Below are 14848 nucleotides of genomic sequence, written 5' to 3' on the forward strand. Positions count from 1 at the left end.
TATATATATATATGTAAAGCTCTGTCCTCTAAAGCTTAGTTGCGTGGTCATTCTTTATAAGACTTTTTAAAATATTGTTCAATTCTGACACAATCAAATGCATAAAATGTACTGCACCACATTACAAGGTAAAAACCTATGTGAAAGGGATTTGTTGGTATGGTAACTTCTGTTTTCCTATATGTTCTTTCTTCCAAAGGTCCAGAATTAGTTTTATTGTGATTATCAATTTTACTGATACAGAAATGTTGTAACTTTAGTTTAACAATGGTTGCTCCAAGGAAACAATACTATCTATAATACTTGTAGGTCCTCTCTGACTTATATCCAGGGTGAACTGGGGATAAATATAGAAAATATAGGCATATATATATGCATGTGTACATAAAGAAATTTTTTATTTTTCAGTATTGAAATTTAGGTTTTAATTGGTTTATTTTGTAAGCTTTCAAATGAATCTCTGTTCTTAGTGGTGGTGTTCTCAAGAAGAGGGGCCTCTAAATTATATTATGCTTATGCCCCTATTACACCTTTAGCCAGCCCTGGATGATGAGCTTGAGTCTGTACTGCACATCTCTCTGCTGAATGTGAGACAAACAGAGAGATTATAATTTATGTGGCAGGAGGGACAAAGCCTTTCTGTTTCATGACTGTTGAGTTTTTAATAAGCGCCACAGAGGCTATTTGTTGTTGTTGGTCGGGCTTTATACGACGGGTTTTTCGGATCACACGTTTCAATGTCAGCTGTCTGGCCTGCGCTGAGATGTGGCTGACTCCGAGGGGAGGTAGAGAAAACATTTGTACAGTATAATTCAAGGTATTAGTGGCACTGCAAAACAACAGCATGCTGCTTGACTATGGTGCGAGTGCAACAGCTTCTTTACGGCCAAAACCACCGGACCACTAATGCACCTGCACATAAGGGGAATCCCCAGTAGTCCTGTATGCCAGTCTGTCTGCCACTGTTTGCATCTCTTCTTATGAAATCTTTTTTGAAGCAGTTCAGATCAAAAAAGTCTGAATAAGCTGACTTTGAAATATATGGCTCACAGAGATCTAATCTTCTGAAAAATGCTGTGTCGTGCTCAAGCAACTTTCCATATAAAAGCCCATTCTATTGCACAAGCATTGGAAACAGCAGCCACAGACGAAGCACTGACGGCACCCACCAGAACGTCTTTAAAGACTCTTTGAGAAGTCATGCCAGTGACTCCATCTTGAGTCTCTTTCTTCTTCAGCCATCGCACCCACTGGAGGTCTGATCTCCCTTCCTCATTGACATTGTCGGGTTTTTGATGCCCCCAGTGGCCGGGGGTTTGGAATTTATGTGGCCGTTCAGATGTATGACTTGATTCACACTGACAACCAAAGACCATTTGGGACCCATGTAACCATGGCAACTCCCATCACAGCACTCTTGGTGGTTGGTCGACAGGGCCTGTCAGGGCCGGTGTTCCTTGCATCTATTTTTAATGCCCAGTGTACTTAGCAGCTCTTCCTGGGTCTGTCTCCCTGAGGTCCCATCTCCAAGAAGAAGAGATGTACATGGTGGAAAAAGCCCCCATTATATATTTATCGTACCCAGTCTTAATTATTGAGCCAAAGGAGATAAGGATTCTCGCTGTATCTCCTAACTCCTTTTAACTTTAAGGTTGTCCACTCCTTCTCTTCTCCCATCTCACACTTTCTCTGCATTTGTAAGACTGCCATCTGTTCCAGGAAAAAAACTTTATTTCCATTCTAAGTAATCACTAATTGTAAATATGGAGATTTGTGTAAAGCTCAACTAATTCCAAGAATATGATATTTTTTTGACATAATTTCCCTGTTCTTGAACATGTTTCTGTCAAATGATTCCATTCTGTGAATTCTAACTCAAAGTTGGCCATGAAAATGTATTTACTTGCTTACAGTTCTTTGTGTTTTTGCTATATTGTCACAGAATTTATGGACATCGTTATCCACACCCAGAACTGATTACTGACAGACACAATAATAATAATAATAATAATAATAATAATAATAATACATCAAACTTTTGTAGCATTTTTAGGACACTCAAAAATGCTTAGACATGATATCACAAAAAAATGTGAAAAATATATGAAAAGGGAAAAATATTAAAGAGTGAAATAGTTATAGTTGATTCCACAGTTTCAGGATTCCTCAGTTTGCCATTATGCACAACAAAGTAAACCTCCAATACAGAGTGTTTGCATCCTGGCTTTTCCCTGCATGTTATTTTGAGTCATAACCATATACTCACACTACTACTGTGTTGCCCAAAATCAATTGGAGGAGAAAGGTTCAGTAACCTCATCCTTTATGTTCAGCCGTTGTAAGAAGACATTGGAGAAGATTGATCAAAAATGTATTTCTGGGCCCTATTGGCCATGAAATGCTCCGTGACCTTCAAAAGACTTCTGTTTTATGATGCATTTGACTTGTCAAAAGCTTTAGGTCTCCCACTTAGTGTGGCTTCATTTTTTGAAGCACCAGTCGATTACAACCTTTCTTCACCTTGGTCTAGCTTTGCATCTGAAGAGACCGACTGAAGATTTTATAATGAGACTTTAATTTATATTCGCCACATAAAATCACCCTGAAAGAAGAATATATGTTTTTTTATATCTTGTTAGTCATTTTTGTGCTCAGGAGTGAAGAGAGGCTTTTTTTAGTCTTACAATAAGGAAGACCGTCTCTTGACTTGTGGTTGACTGTTTAATTCAGTGCAACGAACGAAGTTGGGTTCATGAACTACTGAACGGTTTATCTGCCACCTCCTGCTCATCCTCCTCCTCTGAGATAAAGGACCGCAGGAGGCTCTCTCAGTTGTTGTGGGCTGTTAAGTATCTGAGTGCCTGTTTTCTGCAATTGTTACATGTTTGCCTAAGGGCTTTGCAGTCGGTGCACTCTTAAAAGGCTGAAAGGTAAAGGATTGCGCTGCGCGTTTAAGGCTTCTGCTGAATGCCCAGTTTGAGATGGTATATAGTATATAACAGAAGCGCCTCTGAGAGACGGGTTATAGCTGCAGCAGCATGTGAATAAAAGGCAAAGTTATTGAAGGGTTGGACCTTTCCTGGCCCCGAGGAAATCTATATTTTATTTGACATTAGAGCTGCTCAGGAGTTGTAAATTATTACTGCTGTACTCCTCCTTCTCGCAGAGGTCATCTAGGCTGAAAGATCGGCAGAAGTGTGTGTTTGTGGATCTGTCGACGGATACGTTCTTCCTGATGTGTATTCAGCACCGTTGTCTTAACCTAGAATGTAACGGGAAGACGGTAGGACTTCACACCGTATGTCACACCGTAAACATACTGCAGACTCATCCGTCTATAGGTCTATGCTCCCCTCCGTCCATCCATGTACTTAAACATATTTCAAAGTTGACTGCTTCCAGTGTGCCAGATTATAAATGACACCAAAGCCCATTTGCTGTATGTTGTTTGCCAGTGGAGGAGGTTAGGATCACACAAAAGTGTTCTCAAATTAAATATTCAACACTTCCAAACTTAATATAGCAACAAACAGCTATTCAGCATGCAAAGTAATGCAAGTTCTACCCATACAGCCAGAAAACAGCAATTTACTGGCTAATGTGATCCTGGAACAGAAAGGGGATAGTACAGTCAATAAGGTTTCTCATTTTTCAAAACAGGAAAGCCCCAAGGAAGTTTTGTAGGTTAGGTGTAAGTTAGAGAGCAGCTTGCCTATAAAACTACACCAAAAAAATTTTATTTAAAGAAACTTTTATACGTATTATATCACAGATATGCATTCCCTTACAAAATCACTCCTACAACTTGAACACATTTGCTCATGTTACAACCACAAACTCAATAAATTTGTGAATATCTATTCTATTACATTTACCTTGACCTTAATCATTCTATTGTCGCTCTGGCTGCGTGTTTGGGTTGTTGTGACCAAAGGTAAAAATGTGCCCGGTTACATCTTTTGTGGACTGTAAGAGGTTGTCTTTCAATTATGCCCTGTATTTAGCTCTATAAACTCTGAAAAGCTTCCCTGAAATGAGGATGCTGTATCCAGGGTGACGTGCTGTTTTTCTTGAAGGCTAAACATCCAATATTTGGTTTTATTTATCCTGAGCACCTTTTTTCTAGTCCTTTGCATGGCTAGAGCCAAACTGCAGTTGGAACTCCTTATGTCTTTTCTGTCATGCTTCTCTTTCACAATTAAATTACACACAACTGGACTCTATTTACTAAACAAGGGGCTTCTGAAGGCAATTGGTTTGAGTGGCTTTTATTTTGTGGTTCCAGAAAAAAAGGGTGAACACAGTCATGAAACTTAGTCAGCTGAATGGCTGAGCAAAATTGAAAAAAAGTGAAAATTCTAGCTGTAACTGTACCCCTATTTATCTTCATTAAGTAAGAATTCAGTTTAAAGTCAGAGTTGAATATTAAAGGTTAGAAACAAAAATTTATAAAATAGCTGTTTGCTATTTGAATAATAGTTGTGTGGATTGTGTTTTTACTAGGAAAGAAGTAATCTATCTTCTTATTGCGTTTCAGTTTGAGCAATTTCATTTAGTACTATGTGGCTGGCATAGCAATGCGCATGAAAATGCTTGCAGATCAGTGGCTAAAATTCCAAATATTCCTAAGTTGAACAAACTATATTTTCCTTCTTTAAAAATCTCTCAAAAAGGATATGTCTGTGCCCAAAGTTAACTATGTTAGATTTGTTTCTGTCCTTGGCTAGCTTTAACAGAGGGTAAATTAGCCACCTGGCACAGCTATTTCGCTAACCTTGTTATCTATTCACATGATTTCTTGTGGCTGACCCTCTCATGGATATCTGTCTGTGCATAGTGGCTTCCTTGCGTGCCAGGGGCTATGGATTGCTTTCTACCAAATTGCATAGAAATAGTAGCAAACCAAATAAAGTGGTTTGTTTGCAGTTTGCCAAAAATGAGACGACAAGATAGCATGGAGAGACAAGCAGTGGCTACATATGGGACTGGTCTGCTGTTCCTGGTCATTTTAAGGGGATGAAGAGGCTATCTCCACAAAGACAATTTTCTTTAAAACCACAAATTCTATTATTCTATTTGATTTGGGGGTTTTTATCTGTAACCTCCAGCTGGAGTTTATGCTGTTTACTATGGGACTGAAAGGCCGCACGATTGGCCTCATTACAGCCCACAGGGTAATCCGCTGTGAATGGAAGTGCTGGGTTTCCAGGGAGCCAACCAATCTCAGATTGTAAAAATAAGCTGGTCTTCCTAAATGAATATAAAAGATAAACCACTATTTAGATGAGAGGATACTTCGGTTTAGATGGGCATTATTACATTTTTCTGCTTCTTTATATTGTGATTACCTCATGGCAATCTGAGCTTTTTGTTGGAAAAAACAAACATGTTATTTTTGGTTCTCTTGTGGTTAACAGTTGAATGTCCTCATTTATGACTGGATAAAATGTTGTTTGTTTGTTTTTTTTTTGCTGAGCACAAATTAAAGCTGCTGAACCCGCAGCATAATGTAGTTAAATAAATGAGCAAAAGTCTCTCTCAAATAAATAGAGGTTTTTATCAAAAACCTCTATTTTTTCTATGAAATGCAATCAAATAATTTGCAATTAAACAATCAAAAGCAATTAATCAAATATCTTTCAAATAAATTAAGATTGAAAAACTAAAGAATTGAAACCAAAAACAAACAAAAAAAACTTACTTAACATGTTCTTATATCCTTCCCTCCATACATACATCCAGCCTGTCTTGTCCTTACAGGACTTTAGGGGCGTTCCTACAGATTGATATTATTACCATTGCAAATCACTCCTTCATTGTGAATTCTCTCTTGTAGTTATTTAAATTTTGGTGCACAGATGCTAGTATTATGTCGCAAGCATTTTACTAGCTCTCAGTGCCATAGGCATTAGAACACTGATTATTAATTAATTGATTCCCTAGTTACCCGTTTTAATTAAGTAACCAACTAGTCATTACCATTTCTGTTCTCCTCTACCCATGTGGAATAACCTATCCTAAAATCCCCCTTTGTCCTCATTTTCTGTGTATAGGGAAAACACATACACATCTCGGTCATTTTGACCCGAGGACAACAGGAGGGTTAAGACATGTAGGTTTAATTCTGCTTTTTAAAATAGTCTCACCAGATTCACCGATCCAGCAAACTGTATTACCACATGACCACTCTTTATGTCCTCCTATTGTTTTCTTACATCTGCCTCCACAGCCTTTCCCTCCGTACAAAGCGATTCAGATCCCCCTCCTTAACCTTTTTGCCCCTCAGCCGAAGCTCATCTCTCATTTTTCTCTCACATCCTCCATCTATCCATCTCCCACTGCAGTCCTGCTGCCAGCTTTATGACCCTCTCACTAATGCACCTCTCAATTAGCCTTCAATGAGATTTACACTAACAGCAGTGCAAATAGGTAATTACATGTTGTCAACCAACTATCCCCATACCCCAACACACACACTCGCACACATGCAGAGACACAACTCTTGACGATCCACTCAGCCTCACTCATCTCTTTCCACGCCTCTTCCTCTCTGGTTCTTTCAGTATCATGCATGGCTGCATGCCAGAGTTGGTCCAACAGAGCTTAAGAGTGGGTCTGTTAGTCACAGCTGTCCTAATGCTGTCACTGCCCATGACGCATGGTGCACAGTGAAGGGACTACCTAACATTTTTTTGCATTCAATGCAGCCCCTATTAAATTGGGTCCTAAATTTGACTTTGTTGATCAGGTGCAGTCCATCCTTCCAAAAAGAAGGAAGTATTTTTGATGAAGTCCAAATGACTCTCTTAAAAGAAGATGTATTAGAAATTCTCCAAGCACAGAGTGCAGTTTTATAGCACAATAAAGTAACTGTGCTATCTTCAGTTGCTATAAAAATGTTGTGTATAACAAACATGACTTAAAAGAAATTTTACTTTGCAATTAAACACCTTAAAATTGACCTCTGACTCTTAAGTTCTGCTCGTTCCATCACTTCACCTTCAACACCTCATCTCAGCAATGCTTCCCCATTTTGTAGTTTGCAAATGTTCTTATGAGCTTTGGACTTAGCTCTGTCTGAGGCATGCAGCTGAAAAAAACTAAACAATATCCTTTTTATGTCGGCACCTCTCTGGCATCTCAGTAAAAGCACTTTAAGCTTAGAAATCAGTCGAATTATTATTAGAGGCATTATTAAACTCACTGTAGTAGAAAGTAGGTGAAAGAGTTTGGAGATTAAACTTTAGAACTGGAAGCAAAAGAAGTTGAGATCTTGGTTGCATTAGTTATTAGGTTGTGCTTTGCTTCACTGTATAAAATCCTTTGTGTACACTTGGAATAAGAACAAGAAGTGCCAGATTTTTGGTCTGAGCAATGCCTGTGAAGCTTTCTAGTAGTTCTCCTTTTGATGGTTTGATTATTTACCTGATGGCAACAGTTAAAACCTTTAGGGAGAGGCAGTGAAGAGTTTCTCACAATGTTCATGCAATGGGTCTGGAACAGATTGTCGACCCGGGTTAGGGACACATTTTGACCCTGTCAACTCTTGTACTATTGTCTCCTGGGCCGTAGTAGTACTTAGCAGTACCATGGTTTTAGCCTAACCCCTTTCATTACACTTTTTACTTATGACTTAAGTTTGTTAGTTGTACATTAAATCAGATGACAGTCATTATTGCAGTATGATTTTGTACATTATTGGAGTCGGGATTACGACAATGCAGTAATTCGTTGACTTGTGTATTTAAGAATTCCTTCTACTGAGCTTAGAAAGCTGATGGCATTCGCTGTAATTTCCCGTGAAGCACACAGCTCATACAGAATTTGGTGACTAAGATGCTTATGCTCTTTGAAAGTGTTGGGGACATTGCATTGATGGAAGGAAAGAGAAGAGCAAATAAAACGAGAAGTAAATTACTATAGATTTTTTTTGTAGCCAGATTACATTTGACACATCCATTTAAGGCCAGGCTGTTCCTCTTTTCTTTTTCCTTTTGGTTTGACAATGAGTGTAAAAAAGTTCAAACTGCAGTTGCTAACCTCAAATGTTTCGTTTTCATCTGCCTTCCCTGTCTGCTAAAAGCATTCATCAAAGACAAGCAGCATGTGGTATTAATTACTTAAAATGGAGTTATTTGCATGATTGCGTTACCTTATTATTAAGCTTTTGTATCACAATACATTACAGTTTTTAAGGTTTATGTTAAGCCCCTTTGCTAAAATCAAAGCAGATAGGATTTATCTTTCTGCAGTGTAAAACATTTTGTTAGTTTTTTTTCCACTATAAGCTAACCTGAAAGCTTTAATCGACAGTACTGATTATAAAGGAGCTTACTTGTGATGTCGCTGCTTGAACCTGCATTTGGTTTTATTTATTTATTTCTACATTTATAAATCCTTATATGTCCAAACATTTTGCAAACATTTTTTATATTGTAGAGGTTCAACCATGAGGTTCCCACTTGCACAGATGTTTATATCTTGTTCACTGCAGCAGAAAACTACTTTAGCTTCTCTCATGACTTTATGATCTTTTTGTGTAAGTTCACACAGATTTCTGCATTTATCTCTCCAGAATAAAGAAAGTAATCATTTCAACTCAAACTTGCCATCTTGAACCTGTCGTGTGCAGAAGTTGTGGACATTTTGTAGCACTGAATAGGATCTCATCCAAGATTCAGTAAAGGAACACTTACAACATCGCTGAAATAATGCAAAAGCAAAGTTGCCTTTATATGGTGAATATCCCTTCAAACATATGGCTTCTGTCTAAACCTCATTTGCTCAGGTTCAAGTATCGATTTAATGTGATGGCATTGTTCATGTCCCTTATCTTCTAACTCACACACTTGCAGACAAACACGCTGCTTTACATAGAGGATAGATTTTGTACATAGAAACATACAGTAGTTTCTCTTGGGTGGCTGAGTGAGTCACTCCAAGAAGAAAGGCAATTAAAATCTGTCACAGTGTCATCCCCACAGACGCTGCCGCTGAGACATGTGGCCTTTAAACACCAACATTTCTCTTGGAAACAGACTCAGGGCTTACTTATGGAGTCTGTTTGTGTCTGTTTGTGTACCGTGGGGGAGATGACAGATAACTGGTAATCAGCTTGTGGATGAGTTGATGTGCGCATACATGCTTGCTAGTCAAACACATCAAACGGCTCTCCCTTCAAGCTTTCTCCCTCGACTTTTCTTTGTTGCCCTGCGAGGGAACAGTTTGTTGTTATTTATGTTATTAATTTATTGAAGAAGGAAGAAAAAGTTTGCTTCTTTGCGTGTATATATATATATATATATATATATATACACTAGTTTTAAGGATATTTAAAGATCACAAGATCACAAAGAAGAGCTATATAGAGGGCTGGCTTGAGCTCTTTGTAGGACGTATTTAGAAAGTATTCATATATCTATAAGCAGATGTGGCTACCAAGATACAAGATATTCACATTATTGACAACATGACTTTAATCCCACAACTGAATCATGTAAGTGAAACAAGCTCAACAGTCTAAATTACAATTACAGCTTCGTGTGTTGTGTTGCTGAAGAAAAGCATACCCACAGAATGATTCTGCCACAACATGTTTTACCAAAGCTTACAATTTACGTCTCAAGACTTGCTTACAACCATAACCTTTTTCTGGCTGTTTGTTCTTAATGGCCTTTTGAGCAATTTTTACAAGTGAGCTGTGTTTTTGCAGCTGCTCCAGAGTCATCAGGAAATTTTCACTTACTTAAGGTGGACAGACATGTTTTTATTTTTATTTTTTGCAAATAAAAACTTTTCCCAAAGTTTTTCACTAAACTGTCTGCCGTTTTCATTAGTTGTCATGAAGTTTTTGACTGTTCTCTCTAAAAAAAAGCTAAAATAAAACCTTTGAAGCCTTCACAGAACAGTTTTATATATATTAAAATTCATCTATACACAGGTGGACTCTGTTTATTTTTGGATATATGGAACCTGAATACAAAAGCAGGTCACAATTCTGCGATTTTCATTTGTAAAAAAAAAGAAATGTTGAAATCCGTATCTTCTTCCACCACATTCCACTTTACATTGATGCACTACTTTGTGTCTCATTACTGTCCCAAAAATATACACAGAAGTTTTTGATTGGGACTTGGAAAAGATGTAAGGACATTTAAGCGTAGTGCAGAAATGTGGAACGCAGTGTAAAATGAAAACCTGACTTGGATTTAACGCTAATCTGTGATGAAGACTTGTTTGTCCCACTTAGCTTTTCTTGTTCTTTGTCCAGCTTATATGATGCAACAATCACAAATTGGCTTCTTTGGTGACGCATCTGCCAGCCTGCCACCGTTTCAACAGGGCAAACAGAATAAGTTAATTAGCATGTCTAATTGCATTTGGTGGCTCAGCTTTTGGAATATGGAATCAAATTAGGTTTCCCACTGTTCTTTTCCGCAGCACACGGTTTGCCTTGAGCTACGCTTTTTAGGATCTGTCTTTTGTCTTTCTCTCTATCTTTCTCAACATCCCTTCCAGCTGTACTATGCCATCGCTTTGTAGTCTGCCCTCTTCTCTCTCATCATCCACCCACGCTGTCTTTTTATTTCCATTCCATTTTTGGATCACAGGCTCCCCTTCTAAATTGCCTTTCCTCACTTTTGCCTCCTCATCTGTTAACTTTGCTGCCCCGTCTCTCAGTAGATTGACTTCTCATTTAGTCCGAAGTTTTACATAGAGAAATGAGTTCATACCTTCCGCGTTCTAAAATCCAAGTTAATGCGTGGATAATTTGTGTCAGAACAAAACTTTCATTGTCGGTAAAATAAAACGGCCAAAATAGATTTTCCTAACCTTATCACTTTTCCGTGCTGCGCAGAAACGTTAGCCTCAGCCTCTGAGACAGCCGTTGTTCTGTCAGGAGCTATCTAAGAGATAAGTGTAACAGATATCAGCAGGCCTGGGCAGACAGACGGAGTATAATTGAGTGATAGGACCTAATATAAGTGAATGGCTTAGTACCGACCGTGATCCACAGCAGCAGCAGAAGCTCCCGCACCGGAAAAGGGGCTTTCTGTTCACTCTCTCAGTAATGCCTGCAACAACAGACACCCAGACTACAATCTGGTGACTACCTGGCGGCAGATTCTCTGTGTGGGTTTGTGTCTTTTTTTTGTTCTCGCTTTTTTTTGCCGCCTTCTGGTCTCCCTTTGTTCCTTTTTTATCAAGCCTCCGTCACCGCCATCCCCTCAACACGGCCATCGAGTTATCTTAGCCTTTTAATTAACGTGACATGTTGTGTAGTGAGATACTAAATAATGCAGGCTTTTCCAGTGACACCGAATCAGCTGGACTGATTATTGGACACACAAACTCACACACGTTTATGCACACTTACACCAAAGTGGTATCAGTTTCCTATTACGCCATTAGGAATTTGAAAGGGGTTTAGGTCAATGTTGCCGTGATAAAGCACTGTAAGTAAGTGCATCACTTAATAAGGGCGAAATGTGAAAATGGGCAAAAAGGCATAATTAAAAAAAAAAAAGTTAATTATTTTATTGACTTCTGCTTATCTGTGATCAGGTTAGAAGGAAAAGAAGTTTTGGAGGGTAACCCAGAATTCCTTTTCTTAACAACCCTCTTCAGCTCGTTTTGAGGGATGGTTGGTTCCGAAATGTTTCCAAGTCATTAGAAATAGATTGTTCTTGATCTTGACTGAAAACCCTTCAAAGGCATCATGATCAAATTGCTTAACTGTCATCTTTAGTGGAGGAGCAGCAGCTCTACTTGGAGCTCCCCATGCTCCAGTCATGGCTCTCTTCTTTCTTTCTATAGAGTTTCATTTAGTCAACCCTTTTGAGGAACCACCTGTATCAAGGATCTAGTTCTTTTACTTATGATCAATATCCCATGACTAAAGGAAATATTAACTGGCAGCAGAGCCTCACACCTGACCCCTGTTCACCTGTCCGACTCCTCCTCCATCCCACTGAACTCTGCTGCTTGAGGTGGAGACTGACCTTTAGCCTATTAAGCACAGTCCACCATTTTCCAGCGAAGAAGATAATGCCAGCCAAAAAAATTCTAACTTTTTGTTCTTTGGTGTGCAGAAAGTTAGAATTTCTGCCACCAGAGGCATTTTTCAGCTTTGGTTGAGAGTTTTGCCTGTTCATTCAAAACTGTGCATCGTTTTATATTCATGCTGCCATGTATGTCTGCTTCAAATCTGACTTTAGCAGGATGTTTTTCTGGTCTAGTTAAAAACATATGTTCAAATTTGCTTTGGCACTCACAGTAGCATAAAATTATTATATATATTATATAAAAAAGGTCACACCTTGAATATGTAGCCTGTTTGATCTATGTTTATATAACAGCAATCAGACTTCCAGAGGGGGTTCTTAATATTGTGTCTTTTGCACTGTGGTTGAAAGTTAAACAGTATTAACCTCTCCTTACCTAAAAATAGCCACCTAATCTTCTGATTTTATGGTTTTTATGCACATAATGTCATATGTTACCATAATTAAAGTAGTTCTGCACCTTTTTGGTGCAGAACATTTAACCAAATTTCTGAAGAACTCTACTCACTTCACTTGATTGTACAAGGTTTTTGTTCAATTTGAATATTTGTTACAAGAAAATATTCTGTGGAGGTGCACCAAGCAGGCTTTTACTGAATGATTCCAGTTGCCAGTTTTCCATCTTTAGACTATATCACATTCAAACTCGCTAATTGCTTTATGTAAACAATTACGCAGAGCGTGTAAAATAAACATTATGCAGCTTTTGAAATAGAAGTAGAAGAAGTTTTGTATCCAAGTTTTGAATAAATGTCTCTTACTTTAGAATTTTTAAAATTATACTCAAAAAGAAGAATATCAAAAGACATGCTGTTTGTTGAAGCATCTAAAGAATAGATTGGTGTCAGTTTTCCGTTTTGATGCATATACTGAATATAATGAAAAATAATATCTTTAATGCCCATTTTGGGTCAGACCTTGTGAGGGGAAATGAGCGATTTCGATGCCTGGTCGACTGATGTGATTGGTGCATCACTGGTATTATGATTATGAAAAACAACTTTAAAATAAGTCACTTTTGGTTACAATTTAAGTTTAAGTTGTAGCTCTAACAAATATTTCCATTTCATACAGTAAAGTCTGAGTTCCCCTCTCTGCTGTTGCAGTGTAAATCAGGGAACTTAATTTGTACAGGGAGAGATCTAAGTTATCCCAAAGCAATTGTTTTGGACTAAACCAAGTGGAAAATCCAGTGTGGGTTGATTTGTTTGCTGCCTTCATTACAGGCAGGCTAAGGGCTCTGGGGCCCCGGCCCCTTCCTCTTTTTTTTAATCAGATGGCTTGTTCAGGAGCAGAGAGGATTAAGACTGTTGCTGCTGCTGATGAATCTGTTCAGTTCTGGAGATCATGCAAACACATACACAAGCCCTATCACATGGGCACTGCATGACCCAGCCACATGCACAAGATGCAAATATGAAACAATTTAGTTTAAAAATGCATATACAATAACTCTACTACATGCTAGAATATGTCTTTAGTTTCTGAGCAGCAGCAGCATTCTGTCAGCTCTCTTTGTGTGATGCGGTTTAAGACACTTCAGACACAAATTTACATGATCAGTGTTGTCACATATAAATGTTTCAGATCAACTAACATCAAAGAGTGATCTGAGTTAATACAAACTCCAGTATTCAAATTATGACTTCTATTCTCAAGCGGTGTGGGAAAAGTATTTTTACCCATCTTGTTAAATCATTAACCTATAGACAGTTTGTTCATTCTGAAAATATTCAAATTTTACTTGATCAAGACTATTGCGAAAATAATATTGGGTCAAAATTCCTCTATAAAGATGAAATAAATACAATTGTTGAGAGGTTGAGGGGTTGTCAGAATGTTGGTTAACACAACAACAATAAAAACGGCATTTTAAAACTGCATTTTATATCAATTCAGGTTATATTTTTCTATTTAAATGAGTGTGATGACCTAAAACATTATACCGTGAGGAAAAAATAAAATCTGAAGAAATTGGCAAGGGCCAACTATTTTTCACAGCACTACATCTCCACTAAAGCCAAAATCCTGTGCTACATCTTCCAGTGACAGACAAACAAGGTAAATTTACAAAGGTAAAAACTTTTCAATTGCTGTGATAGAAAAGCATATTGTGGCAGGAACTGTAGAAATAAAAAAATAATAAATAAATTTAAGGTATAAAAAGAATTGAGGAAGAAAATGTATCATAAAAAGAGTCACTTTAAGGCAGGAAGTGAGCTAAGGATGAAAGGATAAAAACACTGAGCTGCATGTTGATCCAACACTCCGTGCAACATAGCCAGCAGATAACATCAGCCAGTCTCCTCCCACTTTAATCTCCCCATCATCCATCAATCTCTTGGTCTGTCCTTCCACCCCTCCACCTTAGAGCCATCCGTTCCTTTTTATCAATCTGAAATCTCGCTGTTCTGATGCACATTTGGGAAAAATATAACATGGAAGTACAGCCTGCTCTCTGGGATTGTGTAACACGCAGGGATACAAAAAAAATAAAATAAAATAAAATAAAAATGAGGCCATTGCTCACTTGGGAGCATAAAAACTCAGCTTCAGAGGAGATGTGGTGTTTTACTGCTAAATGTTTGCCATAAGTTGAAATTCATCAGTTACTTTTTTTTTAACAACCACACAAACACACACAGGCACACGATGAGTGTATGAGTGTAATAGAGGGGAGGCGGCTGCACACAAGGAGTGTGAAGCCTAGAGGGAACTAAAGCACCCTAAGTCTCTAAGTGTGTGTTGGGCCGTGTGTGGGTGTGGTTATAAACTATGCATAT

General features: G+C 38.1%; 1 protein-coding gene across 20 annotated transcripts in view; it reads left to right on the forward strand.

The window, feature by feature from the left end:
• Nucleotides 1-14848, forward strand: part of ptprdb (protein tyrosine phosphatase receptor type Db) — a 203019-nt gene that overhangs the window by 112445 nt on the left and 75726 nt on the right. The window lies entirely within an intron of this gene.

The sequence above is a fragment of the Poecilia reticulata genome, linkage group LG1 (assembly GCF_000633615.1).
Source record: "Poecilia reticulata strain Guanapo linkage group LG1, Guppy_female_1.0+MT, whole genome shotgun sequence".
Classification (NCBI taxonomy): Eukaryota; Metazoa; Chordata; class Actinopteri; order Cyprinodontiformes; family Poeciliidae; genus Poecilia; species Poecilia reticulata.